The sequence below is a fragment of the Eumetopias jubatus genome, unplaced genomic scaffold (assembly GCF_037043125.1).
Source record: "Eumetopias jubatus isolate StellerSeaLion01/CBP00866 unplaced genomic scaffold, mEumJub1_p1.0 scaffold_1, whole genome shotgun sequence".
In the NCBI taxonomy this organism is placed as follows: Eukaryota; Metazoa; Chordata; class Mammalia; order Carnivora; family Otariidae; genus Eumetopias; species Eumetopias jubatus.
Window position 1 is genome coordinate 156016821 of NW_028274807.1, and position 13374 is coordinate 156030194.

Consider the following 13374-nt stretch of genomic DNA (forward strand, 5'->3'; position numbering starts at 1 on the left):
TGTCCAATTTTCCCAGCACCATTTTTTTCTAGGTTTTTTTATTAACATATGATGTATTATATGTTTCAGGGGTACAGGTCTGTGATTCATCAGTCTTACACAATTCACAGCACTCACCATAGCACATACCCTCCCCAATGTCCACCACCCAGCCCCCCTATCCCTCCCACCCCGTCTACTCCAGCAACCCTCAGTTTGTTTCCTGAGATTAAGAGTCTCTCACAGTTTCTCTCTCTCTCTGGTTTTGTCTTGTTTCATTTTCCCCTCCCATCCCCTATGATCCTCTGTCTTTTTTCTCAAATTCCTCATATCAGTGAGATAATAAGATAATTGTCTTTCTCTGATTGACTTATTGCGCTTAGCATAATACCTTCTAGTTCCATCTACATTGTTGCAAATGGCAAGATTTCATTTTTTGATGGCTGCATAATATTCCAGTGTGTGTGTGTGTGTGTGTGTGTGTGTGTGTGTGTGTGTGTACCACATCTTCTTTACTCATTCGTTTGTTGATGGACATCTAGGCTCTTTCCATAGTTTGGCTATTGTGGACATTGCTTCCAAGCACCATTTGTTGAAGAGACTGTCTTTTTTCCATTGGATACTTTTTCCTGATTTGTTGAAGATTAGTTGACCATGTAGTTGAGGGTCCATTTCTGAAGATACTATTCTGCTCCTTTGTTGTATGTGTCTGTTTTTGTGCCAATACCATGCTGTCTTGATGATTACAGCTTTGTAATATAGTTTGAGGTCAGGCAATGTGATGCCCCCAGCTTTGTTTTTCTTTTCCAACATCTCCTTGGCAATTTGGGGTCTTTTCTGGTTCCATACAAATTTTAGGATTATTTGTTTCAGCTCTTTGAAAAATGCCAATGGTATTTTAATAGGTATGGCATTGAAAATATAGATTGTTCTGGGCAGCATAGACATTTTAACAATGTTTATTCTTCCAATCCATGAGCATTATAACGTTTTTCCATCTCTTTGTGTCTTCCTCAATTTCTTTCATAAGTGTTCTGTAGTTTCTAGAGTATAGATCCTTTACCTCTTTGGTTAGGTTTATTCCTAGGTACCTATGGTTTTTGGTGCTATTGTAAATGGAATCGATTCCCTAATTTCTCTTTTGGGACTTCATCAAGAAAAAAAGCTTCTGCACAGCAAAGGAAACAAGCCAACAAAACAAAGAGGCAACCCACAGAATGGGAGAAGATATTTGCAAATGACTTTAGAGATAAAGGGCTGGTATCCAAAGTCTATAAAGAACTTCCCAAACTCAACACTGAAAAAGCAAATAATCAAGCCAAATAATGGGCAGAAGATATGAACAGATTTCTCCAAAAAAAACATACAAATGGCTAACAGACACATGAAAAAATGTTCATCATCATTAGCCATCAGGGAAATTCAAATCAAAACCACATTGAGATACCACCTTACACCACTCAGAATGGAAAAGTTAACAAGGCAGGAAACAACAAATGTTGGAGAGAATGTGGAGAAAAGGGAACCCTCTTACACTGTTGGTGGGAATGCAAGCTGGTACAACCACTCTGCAAAACAGAATGGAGGTTCCTCAAGATGTTAAATACAGAGCTACCCTATGACCCAGTAATTGCATTATGAGGTATTTACCCTAAAGCTACAGATGTAGTGAAAAGAAGGGACACATGCACCCCAATGTTCATAGCAGCAATGTCCACACTAGGCAAAGTGTGGAAGGAGCTGAGATGCCTTTCAACAGATGAATGGATAAAGAAGATGTGGTCCATATATACAACGGAATATTACTCAGCCATCAGAAAGGATGAATACCCAACATTTTTATTGACATGGATGGAACTGGAGCGGATTACGCTAAGTGAATAAGTCAGGGAGAGAAAGACAATTATCATATGGTTTCACTCATATGCGGAACATAATGATAGTTCGGAGGACATTAGGGGAAGGGAGGGAACACTGAAGGGGGAAATCAGAGGGGGAGATGAACCATGAGAGACCATGGACTCTGGGAAACAAACTGACGGTTACAGAGGGGAGGAATGTTGGGGGATGGGTAGCCAGGTGATGGGTATTAAGGAGGCCATGTGTTATAATGAGCACTGGGTGTTATATGCAAATAATGAATCATAGAACACTACATCAAAAACAAATGATGTACTGTATGATGACTAGCATAATAAAATAAATAAATAGTAAATAAATAAATAAAACAATGTTTCATAATTTGATCCAATGGAAATACACAATTTATATACTAAAAAAATTATATAACAGTATAAAAAGGGCACTGATTGCTTTTTGTGTCTGTAAAACATATTTTCTAAATTAAATTTAAAATTTCATGGACTAAATCAATACTTGGGCTCAATTTAGTTACGCCAGTGATCCCACTAAATTTGTTCCTTATATTCTTAGGAAGATAACTAAACATAAAATGGAGGAAAATGGTTATGGCTCACTTTAACACTACTTTGCTTAAATTTTCCTTAGTCATTTTACCCAGTCCCTTAAAATATTCCATATTGACTTCTGACACAATATGCTCTGACACAATAAATAATGGATTAAAGTTAAAGTAAATCTTTGATTCCTATAAATTAGCTTGATAAAATGGGACCCAAGAACCCTCAGTTAAAATAGTTAATATGGCCCAATACAAGTTAAAACAGGGCCTTCAAGGATTAAATTTATTATGTAAAACCTATTAATAAAGAGGTGATCAGCCCCACTGCTTTTCTATTTAACAGACCATCTAAGTCTTTTTCTTAAATCTGGAAAAAATAGAGTGCTTCTTGGAGGATTACTCTGTCCCTTCCATCAAGACCTCTATGTCCAACACTCAATATTATTAAAATTACCAATTCTACTCACTCAACAACCACTAAATATTTTGCTCTTACAGATTTGGCTAACATGTTCTGCTCAGTGCCTGTTTAGACAGTCTTTCAAATGCAGTTTGCCTCTCCACCTCTGAAAAGATGCAATACACCTCTTCCAGGCTACCCATGGGGTACCTCAACAATTTTGCCATCACACACAGACTTTATGGACAGGATCTTAACTATATATACCTTTCTTCAGGAACACAGGTATGACATTACATTGATAACATTCTCTTCCAAGGAGAATTATTTGACATATTTATTAAGGAGACATAAATCCAACATCTTTTAGTCATTTTGGATTTGGTGGCAATATAATCCTCATTTACAAATTTACTTCCAAATTAAGATCAGCAGGAATTCCTGTTAGTTCCCTCAGAAACTCCTTCACTCTACAGGCTTTGGCAATCTTCTCAGGCCTCTTGGAGTCTGGACCACTTATAACAGCCATTAGTTGCCCCAGGGTTTCTGATGCAAGAAATTGCTCCTCTCAGCCTTATACCAATAAAATAAATGACAGGCTACCTACTGGGTTCTCCAGGATATAGAGCCTCTCATGTTTTTGTTCTCATTGATGTCCATGAATTGTTTAAGTTCTTATTTGATTTCCTGGTTGACCCAAACATTCTTGAACAGAATGGTCTTTACCTTCCAGTGTTTGAATTTCTGCCAAATTTTTTCTTGTGATTGAGTTCCAGTTTCAAAGCATTGTGGTCTGAGAATATGCAGGGAATAATCTCAGTCTTTTGGTATTGGTTGAGACCTGATTTGTGACCCAGTATGTGGTCTATTCTGGAGAAAGTTCCCTGTGCACTCAAGAAGAATGACTATTCTGTTGTTTTAGGGTGTGCTCTGTATATATCTATGAAGTCCATCTGGTCCAATGTGTCCTTCAAAGCTCTTCTTTCTTTGTTGATCTGCTTAGATGATCTGTCCATTGCTGTGAGTGGAGTGTTGAAGTCTCCTACTATTAATGTATTATTATCAATATGTTTGTTTTGGTTATTAATTGTTTTTTATGTTTGGCTGCTTCCATGTTGGGTGCATAGATATTTACAGTTATTAAATCTTCTTGTTGGATAGACCCTTTAAGTATGATATAGTGTCCCTCTACATCTCCTATTACAGTCTTTGGTTTAAAATCTACATTGTCTGATATGATGATTGCTACCCCAGCCTTCTTTTGAGGTCCATTAGCATGGCAAATTGTTCTCCACCCCCTGAATTTCATATCTGGAGGTATCTTTAGGTTCAATATGAGTCCCTTGTAGACAACATATGGATGAGTCCTGCTTTTTTACCCAATCTGAAACTCTGTGTCTTTTGATTGGAGGGTTTAGCCCATTTATATTCAGAGTAAGTATTAAAAGATATGAATTTAGTGTCATTGTATTGCAGGAAAGTCCCTGTTTCTGTAGATTGTCTGTTTCTTTCTGGTCTATGTTACTCTTGGGATCTCTCTTCACTTACAGAATCCCCCTTAATATTTCTTGCAGGGCTGGCTTGGTAGTCACATATTCTTTTATTTTCTGCCTGTCCTAGAAGGTCTTTATCTCTCCTTCCATTCTGAATGACAGCCTTGCTGGATAAAGTATTCTGGGCTGCATGTTCTTCTCATTTAGTACACTGAATATGTCTTGCCAGCCCTTTCTGGCTTGCCAGGTCTCTGTGGATAGGTCTGATGTTATTCTGATGTTCCTTCCTCCATACATAAGGACTCTCCTCTCCCTAGCTACTATCAGGATAGTTTCTTTAGCTGTAACATTTGTAAGCTTCACTATTATATGTCAGGGTGTTGATTGATTTTTATGGATTTTGAGAGGGGTCCTCTCTGCCTCTTGGACTCGAATGCTTGTTTCCTTCCCCAGATTAGGGAAGTTCTCAGGTATGATTTGCTCAAATATACTTTCAAGCCCTCTTTCTCCACCCCTTCGGGGATCCCAGTAATTCTGACATTGGAATGTTTCATGGCATCATTAATCTCTCAGCAGTTTTTTCATGGAGAAACTAGCTGCCTAGTAGCTGCCTATCTGTTTTCCTCAACTTCCTTCCTTTCCATCAGCTTATCTTGTAGATCACTGATTCTCTCTTCTGCCTCATTTACCCAGTTAGAGTATCCAGTTTAGACTGCATCTCATTCTTGGCATTTTTTAGTTCAGCCTATTTAGATCTCATTTCTGCTGTTAGAGTTTCTATATTGTCACTAATGCTTTTTTCAAGCCTAGCTATTGACTTCATGATTGCTATCCTGAATTCTATCTCTGACATCTTGCTTATATCCATATCCATTAGTTCTGTGGCAGAGGATATTGTCTCTGGTTCTTTTCTTTATTGAGAGTTCCTCCTCCTAGTCATTCTGTCGAGGGATGGTTGAGTGAGTGAGCAGAATCCAAAATATCAACCATGACCCAAGCAGGATGCACCCTAGCAAAACCGGGAGTGGTCAGAAGCCACCACTGAAAAACAAAGCCAAAATTAAACACAAGAATAAAGTTTAAAATTTTTTTAAAGGGGGGGAGGAGAAGGGGGACTATAATCTCTCAGTGTGGACAAAGCATGGTGTTTCAGTTGTTCCTGAGTGTATTTTGGTCTGTGTGTTAGAGGAAACTACATCCCAAAATTTCAGTGAAACTAGTATATATATATATATATATATATATATATATATATATATATATATATATATATAATATATATGTATATTATATATATAAAGATAAAATTGAATAGAATGAAAAAAGGACTAAAATAAAGCATGTGTCTATAAAAATATAGGTGTGAAAAAATACAAGTTAAAAAGCAATTACGAAGTGAAATATAAGCTGATATAATAAACATCTGGTTGAAATGAGAAAAAGGTAAAAAGAAAAAAACAAAGAAAAAGCATAAAAAAGGGAAAAAAAGAAAAGGAGAATTTTATCTGAAAATAAACAAGTCATGAGGCAACACCTGGAGCTCAATATACTATTTTCCCCTGGCGTTGGGATTTTACAGTCTTGTGGGAGCCATACGCTTGTCGTCCACCTGTTCTTTCAGTCTCTGTATGCACCACCAAAAACCACAGCTTCCCGCGGTGTTCACCCACAGCAACTCTCTCAGAGGTCATCCCAGGGGTCTGGGAGTGCCACTGCCCTTTGTGATTCTAAAACCTTGAGTAGCCACGGGCTCGTGTGCAACCCAAGCTCCTGGATCATTTCTGGGTGCCACTCTAATGTCTTTCCAGGCCTCTAACACCCCCTGTGTTTTTGCCTGGGTGGGCGCAGTTTCCAGACTTTTTCAGTCTGCTCAGGATAAGAGCAGTTATTGACAGGCCCAGCTCTCAGTTTATGGCAATCCAAGCTGAGAGTCCCCTCCTGGGCTTGCTGACCCTAACCTGCATCGTGGCTCCAATCCTCGGGCACTCTACCCATTTAGGCTACCCCTTACATTTTGTGGCTCTTCGTATCTGGAGACCACAATGCCCTACCTAGAATTCTGCCTTTTCATTTCCAGAGCCCCTTTCAGAGAGGGATGTCTTTCACTAGAGCAGTTTTCTAAGGGTTCCAAATTGTGCTCCAGGGTTTTATCACTTTCCAGGAGCCAACTTATGGAGACTCCCTCCCCCTTCTATTTATCTTCCGATATCTCCCCGCAGATTCACGATTCTGAACATCCTACCTTGCAAAACCAGTCGTTTTTCTGCTTGTAGAGATCCAGATATATATTCTTACATCTCAGGCTGATTTGGGGATATTCAAAATGGTTTGCTAGATATCCAGCTAAATTCAGGGGACCAGTTGAAATGGAGTCCCCTACTCTTCTGCCATCTTGCCTCTCTCCCTATACTATTTTCACCAGAAGCTGAAGGTCTGCAGCCCTCTATAATCAGTAAACTTGGTGAGAGTGAATTCTTTGTGTTGGTCTTCCGGGGGAGGGGACTATTGCGCTGATTCTCAGGTGAACTTGTCCTAGTGAAAAAGCGCCTGGGCAGAGAGGCGGAGCTTGGTGTATGTGGCTCCAGACTCCACTAGGTGGCGTTGTTTTGTTCCCTGAAGGATTTCAGCACTCAAGGGCAGGATGGTTAAGGCTATGCCCCCCTGCTCTCTAGCCTCTGGAGCTGAAAATTCACACCTCCCCCCACACACATTTCAGTGAGCCCTCACAGAAAAGCAATCAATCACTCTTGTTTCCCCAGTTTCTGTCAGAACTCTATGTTCACCTGGCCTGTGACCAATCATTTTTATCTCAAGCATGTGACTGAGTTTCAAGACTCCGAGTTTTATGGCTCATTCAGGGCAGACCTGCACTGTTCCTCCTGGGGGAGGGGGCATCTTGCCATGCTTCAGCTTTTTGCTGGACCCCTGCCAGGAAAAGGCTGCACGACCATGCAGTGGTGTGCAGACTGTAGCAACACAGAGCAGAAAGCCGGCACCTAGACTCCTGTTGTCAGCCCCCTTCTCCATTCCTAGGCCTGGGAACTCTGCCACACTCAGGCCCCACCCAATCTTCTTGCAACCCTGGGGATCCTGAGCCCACACTGTCTCACCTGGGATTCTGCCATTTCACCACTGGAGTACCTTTAAAGCCAGGCACATCCCTCACTCTAGCAGACTTATAACAGTTCTGATTTTGTGCTCCACTGCTTATAATACGTTGTGGTAGCCTCCTTAAGCAGGTTTTCTCCCCTCTGCCTTATCCTCAGCTACATCACATTTGATTCAAGTCTCTACACTTCCTACCTTCCAGTGGTCGGTTTTCTACTGGTAGATTTGCAGCATTTCTTTCTCAGATCTCTAACTGATTTCTAGGGTGTTCAGATTGAGTTGATAACTATCCAATTGTATTCCAGGGACAAGACAAACTTAGGGTCCCCCTACTCCTCCTCCGCCATCTTAACTATTCCCCAAATCATAGTATTCTCTTATAATTGTTTGTATTTCTTTGGTATTGATTTTGATCTCTTCTCATTCATCCATGATTTTTATCTATTTCGGTCCTTTCTCTTTTCTTTTTGATAAGTCTGGCAAAGGGTTTATCAATTTTTTTTAAAGATTTTATTTATTTTTCCACACAGAGAGAGAGACAGCGAGAGAGGGAACACAAGCAGGGGGAGTGGGAGAGGGAGAAGCAGGCTTCCTGCGGAACAGTGAGCCCGATGCAGGACTCGATCCCAGGACCCTGGGATCATGACCTGAGCTGAAGGCAGACGCTTAACGACTGAACCACCTAGGGGCCCAGGGTTTATCAATTTTATTAATTCTTTCAAAGAACCAGCTCTTATTTTTGTTGATCTGTTCTACTGTTGTTGTTGTTTCTATATAGTTTATCTCTGCTCTCATCTTTATTATTTCCCTTCTTCAGCTGGCTCTGGGCTTATTTGCTTTCCTTTTCTAGATTCTTCAGGAGTAAGGCGAGGTGTCTATTTGAGACTTTTCTTGCTTCTTGAGGTAGGTCTGTATTGCAATATACTTCCCTTTTAGGACTGCCTTTGCTGCATCCCAAAGGTTTTGGACTGTCATGTTTTCATTTTCATTTGATCTCCTGTAACTTTTAATTTCTTCTTTAATTTCCTGGTTAACCCATTCCTTCTTTAGTAGAACGTTCTTTAACCTCCATGTATTTGAGGTCTTTCCAAATTTTTCCTTCTGGTTGACTTCAAGTTTCATAGCGTTGTGTGTGGTTTTTTTTAATTTTTTTATTGTTCTGTTAATCACCATACATTACATCATTAGTTCTTGATGTAGTGTTCCATGATTCATTGTTTGTGCATAACACCCAATGCTCCACGCAGAACTTGCCCTCCTTAATACCCATCACCAGGCTAACCCATCCCCCCACCCACCTCCCCTCTAGAACCCTCAGTTTATTTTTCAGAGTCCATCGTCTCTCATGGTTCGTCTCCCCCTCCAACTTACTCCCCTTCATTCTTCCCCTCCTGCTATCTTCTGCTTTTTCTTTTTTCTTAACATACGTTGCATTATTTGTTTCAGAAGTACAGATCTGTGATTCAACAGTCTTGCACAATTCACAGCACTCACCATAGACATACCCTACCCAATGTCTATCACCCAGCCACCCCGTCCCTCCCACCCCCACCACTCAGCAACACTCAGTTTGTTTCCTGAGATGAAGAATTCCTCATATCAGTGAAGTCATATGATATATGTCTTTCTCTGATTGACTTATTTCACTCAACATAACACCCTCCAGTTCCATCAACGTCGTTGCAAATGGCAAGATTTCATTCCTTTTGATGGCTGCATAATATTCCATTGTGTATATATACCACTTCTTCTTTATCCATTCATCTGTCCATGGACATCTTCGCTCTTTCCAGAGTTTGGCTATTGTGGACATTCCTGCTATAAACATTGGTGTGCACCTACCCCTTCGGATCCCTACATTTGTATCTTTGTGGTAAATACCCAGGAGTGCAATTGCTGGATCGTATGGTAGCTCGATTTTCAACTGTTTGAGGAACCTCCCTACTGTTTTCCAGAGTGGCTGCACCAGCTTGCATTCCCACCAAGAGTGTAGGAGGGTTCCCCTCTCTCCACATCCCCGCCAACATCTGTCGTTTCCTGAGTTGTTAATTTTAGCGATTCTGACTGGTGTGAGGTCCTACCTCATTGAGGTTTTGATTTGGATTTACCTGATGCCGAGCGATGTTGAGCACTTTTTCATGTGTCTGTTGGCCATTTGGATGTCTTCTTTAGAAAAATGTCTGTTCATGTCTTCTGCCCATTTCTTGATTGGATTATTTGTTCTTTGGGTGTTGAGTTTGAGAAATTCTTTATAGATTTTGGATACTAGCCCTTTATCTGATATGTCATTTGTAAATATTTTCTCCCATTCTGTTGGTTGTCTTTTGGTTTTGTGGACTGTTTCTTTCACTGTGCAAAAGATTTTTATCTTGATGAAATCCCTATAGTTCATTTTTGCCCTGGCTTCCCTTGCCTTTGGCAATGTTTCTAGGAAGAAGTGGCTGTGGCTGAAGTCGAAGAGGTTGCTACCTGTGTTCTTCTTTAGGATTTTGATGGACTCCTGTCTCACGTTGAGGTCTTTCAACCATTTGGAGTCTATTTTTGTGTGTGGTGTAAGGAAATGGTCCAGTTTCATTCTTCTGCATGTGGCTGTCCAATTTTCCCAACACCATTTGTTGAAGAGACTGTCTTTTTTCCATTGGACATTCTTTCCTGCTTTGTCAAAGATGAGTTGACCATAGAGTTGAGGGTCCATTTCTGGGCTCTCGATTCTGTTCCATTGACCTATGTGTCTGTTTTTGTGCCAGTACCATAGTGTCTTGATGAGGACAGCTTTGTAATAGAGCTGGAAATCCGGAATTGTGATGCCGCCAGCTTTGCTTTTCTTTTTCAAGATTCCTCTGGCTATTCGGGGTGTCTTCTGGTTCCATACAAATTTTAGGATTATTTGTTCCATTTCTTTGAAAAAAGTGGATGGTATTTTGATGGGGATTGCATTGAATGTGTAGATTGCTCTAGGTAGCATTGACATCTTCACGGTGTTTGTTCTTCCAATCCATGAGCGTGGAACATTTTTCCATTTCTTTGTGTCTTCTTCAATTTCTTTCATGCGTATTTTATAGTTTTCTGAATACAGATCCTTTGCCTCTTTGGTTAAATTTATTCCTAGGTATCTTATGGTTTTGGGTGCAATTGTAAATGGGATCAACTCCTTAATTTCTCTTTCTTCTATCTTGTTGGTGTATAGAAATGCCACTGATTTCTGTGCATTGATTTTATATCCTGCTACTTTACTGAATTCCTGTATGAGTTCTAGCAGTTTTGGGGTGGAGTCTTGTGGGTTTTCCACATAAAGTATCATATCAACTGCAAAGAGTGGGAGTTTGAGTTCCTCTTTGCCGATTTGGATGCCTTTGATTTCTTTTTGTTGTCTGATTGCTGTAGCTAGAACTTCTAATATATGTTGAATAGCAGTGATGATAGTGGACATTCCTGCCATGCTCAATGATATTTGCTGTAGGTTTTTCATAGATGGCTTTTATGATATTGAGGTATGTACCCTCTATCCCTATACTCTGAAGAGTTTTGATCAAGAAAGGATGCTGTACTTTGTCAAATGCTTTTTCTGCATCTATGGAGAGGATCATATGATTCTTGTTCTTTCTTTTGTTAATGTATTGTATCACGTTGATTGATTTGCGGATGTTGAACCAGCCTTGCAGCCCAGGGATAAATCCCATTTGGTCATGGTGGATAATCCTTTTAATGTACTGTTGGACCCTATTGGCTAGTATATTGGTGAGAATTTTTGCATCCATGTTCATCAAGGATATTGGTCTGTAGTTCTCCTTTTTGATGGGGTCTTTGTCTGGTTTGGGGATCAAGGTAATGGTGGCCTCATAAAATGAGTTTGGAAGTTTTCCTTCCATTTCTATTTTTTGGAAGAGTTTCAGGAGAATAGGTATTAATTCTTCTTTAAATGTCTGATAGAATTCCCCTGGGAAGCCATCTGGCCCTGGGCTTTTGTTTGTTGGGAGATTTTTAATGACTGCTTCAATTTCCTTACTGGTTATAAGGTCTGTTCAGGTTTTCTATTTCTTCCTGGTTCAATTTTGGTAGTTGATACATCTCTAGGAATGCACCCATTTCTTCCAGGTTATCTAATTTGCTGGCATAGAGTTGCTCATAATATGTTCTTAAAATTGTTTGTATTTCTTTGGTGTTGGTTGTGATCTCTCCTCTTTCATTCATGATTTTGTAGATTTGGGTCATTTGTCTTTTCTTTTTGATAAGTCTGGCCAGGGGTTTATCAATCTTGTTAATTCTTTCAAAGAACCAGCTCCTAGTTTCGTTGACGTGTTCTACTGTTCTTTTGGTTTCTAGTTCATTGATTTCTGCTCTGATCTTTATTATTTCTCTTCTCCTGCTGGGTTTAGGCTTTATTTGCTGTTCTTTCTCCAGTTCCTTTAGGTGTAGGGTTAGGTTGTGTATTTGAGACCTTTCTTGTTTCTTAAGTAAGGCTTGTATTGCTATATACTTTCCTCTCAGGACTGCCTTCGCTGTATCCCAAAGATTTTGAACAGTTGTGTTTTCATTTTCATTGGTTTCCATGAATTTTTTTTAATTCTTCTTTAATTTCCTGGTTGACCCATTCATTCCTTAGTAGGATGCTCTTTAGCCTCCATGTATTTGAGTTCTTTCCAACTTTCCTCTTGTGATTGAGTTCTAGTTTCAAAGCATTGTGGTCTGAAAATATGCAGGGAATGATTCCAATCTTTTGGTACCAGTTGAGACCTGATTTGTGACCTCGGATATGATCAATTCTGGAGAATGTTCCATGGGCACTAGAGAAGAATGTGTATTCCGTTGCTTTGGGATGGAATGTTCTGAATATGTCTGTGAAGTCCATTTGGTCCAGTGTGTCATTTAAAGTCTTCATTTCCTTGTTGATCTTTTGCTTAGATGATCTGTCCATTTCAGTCAGGGTGGTGTTAAAGTCCCCCACTATTATTGTATTGCTGTCAATGTGTTTCTTCACTTTTGGTATTAATTGCCTTATATAATTGGCTGCTCCCACGTTAGGGGCATAGATATTTACAATTGTTAGATCTTCTTGTTGGATAGACCCTTTAAGTAGGATATAGTGCCCTTCCTCATCTCTTATTACAGTCTTTGGTTTAAAATCTATTTGTCTGATATAAGGATTGCCACCCCAGCTTTCTTTTGGTGTCCGTTAGCACAGTAAATGGTTTTCCACCCCCTCACTTTCAATCTGGGGGTGTCTTTGGGTCTAAAATGAGTCTCTTGCAGACAGCATATTGATGGGTTTTGTTTTTTAATCCAATCTGATAGCCTGTGTCTTTTGATTGGGGCATTTAGCCCATTTACATTCAGGGTAACGATTGAAAGGTATGAATTTAGTGCCATTGTATTGCCTGTAAGGTGACTGTTACTGTATATTGTCTCTGTTCCTTTCTGATCTGTGCTGCTTTTAGTCTCTCTCTTTGCTTAGAGGACCCCTTTCAATGTTTCTTGGAGGGCTGGTTTTGTGTTTGCAAATTCCTTTAGTTTTTGTTTGTCCTGGAAGCTTTTGATCTCTCCTTCAATTTTCAATGAGAGCCTAGCTGGATATAGTACTCTTGGCTGCACATTTTTCTCGTTTAGTGCTCTGGAGATATCATGCCAGTCCTTTCTGGCCTGCCAGGTCTCTGTGGATAGGTCTGTTGCCAATCTAATGTTTCTACCATTGTAGGTTACATATCTCTTCTCCCGAGCTGCTTTCAGGATTTTCTCTTGTCTCTGAGACTCGTAAGTTTTACTATTAGATGTCGGGGTGTTGACCTATTTTTATTGATTTTGAGAGGGGTTCTCTGTGCCTCCTGGATTTTCATGCCTGTTTCCTTCCCCACATTAGGGAAGTTCTCTGCTATTATTTGCTCCAATATACCTTCTGCCCCTCTCTCTCTTTCTTCTTCTGGGATCCCAATTATTCTAATGTTGTTTTGTCTTATCGTATCGCTTATCTCTCGAAT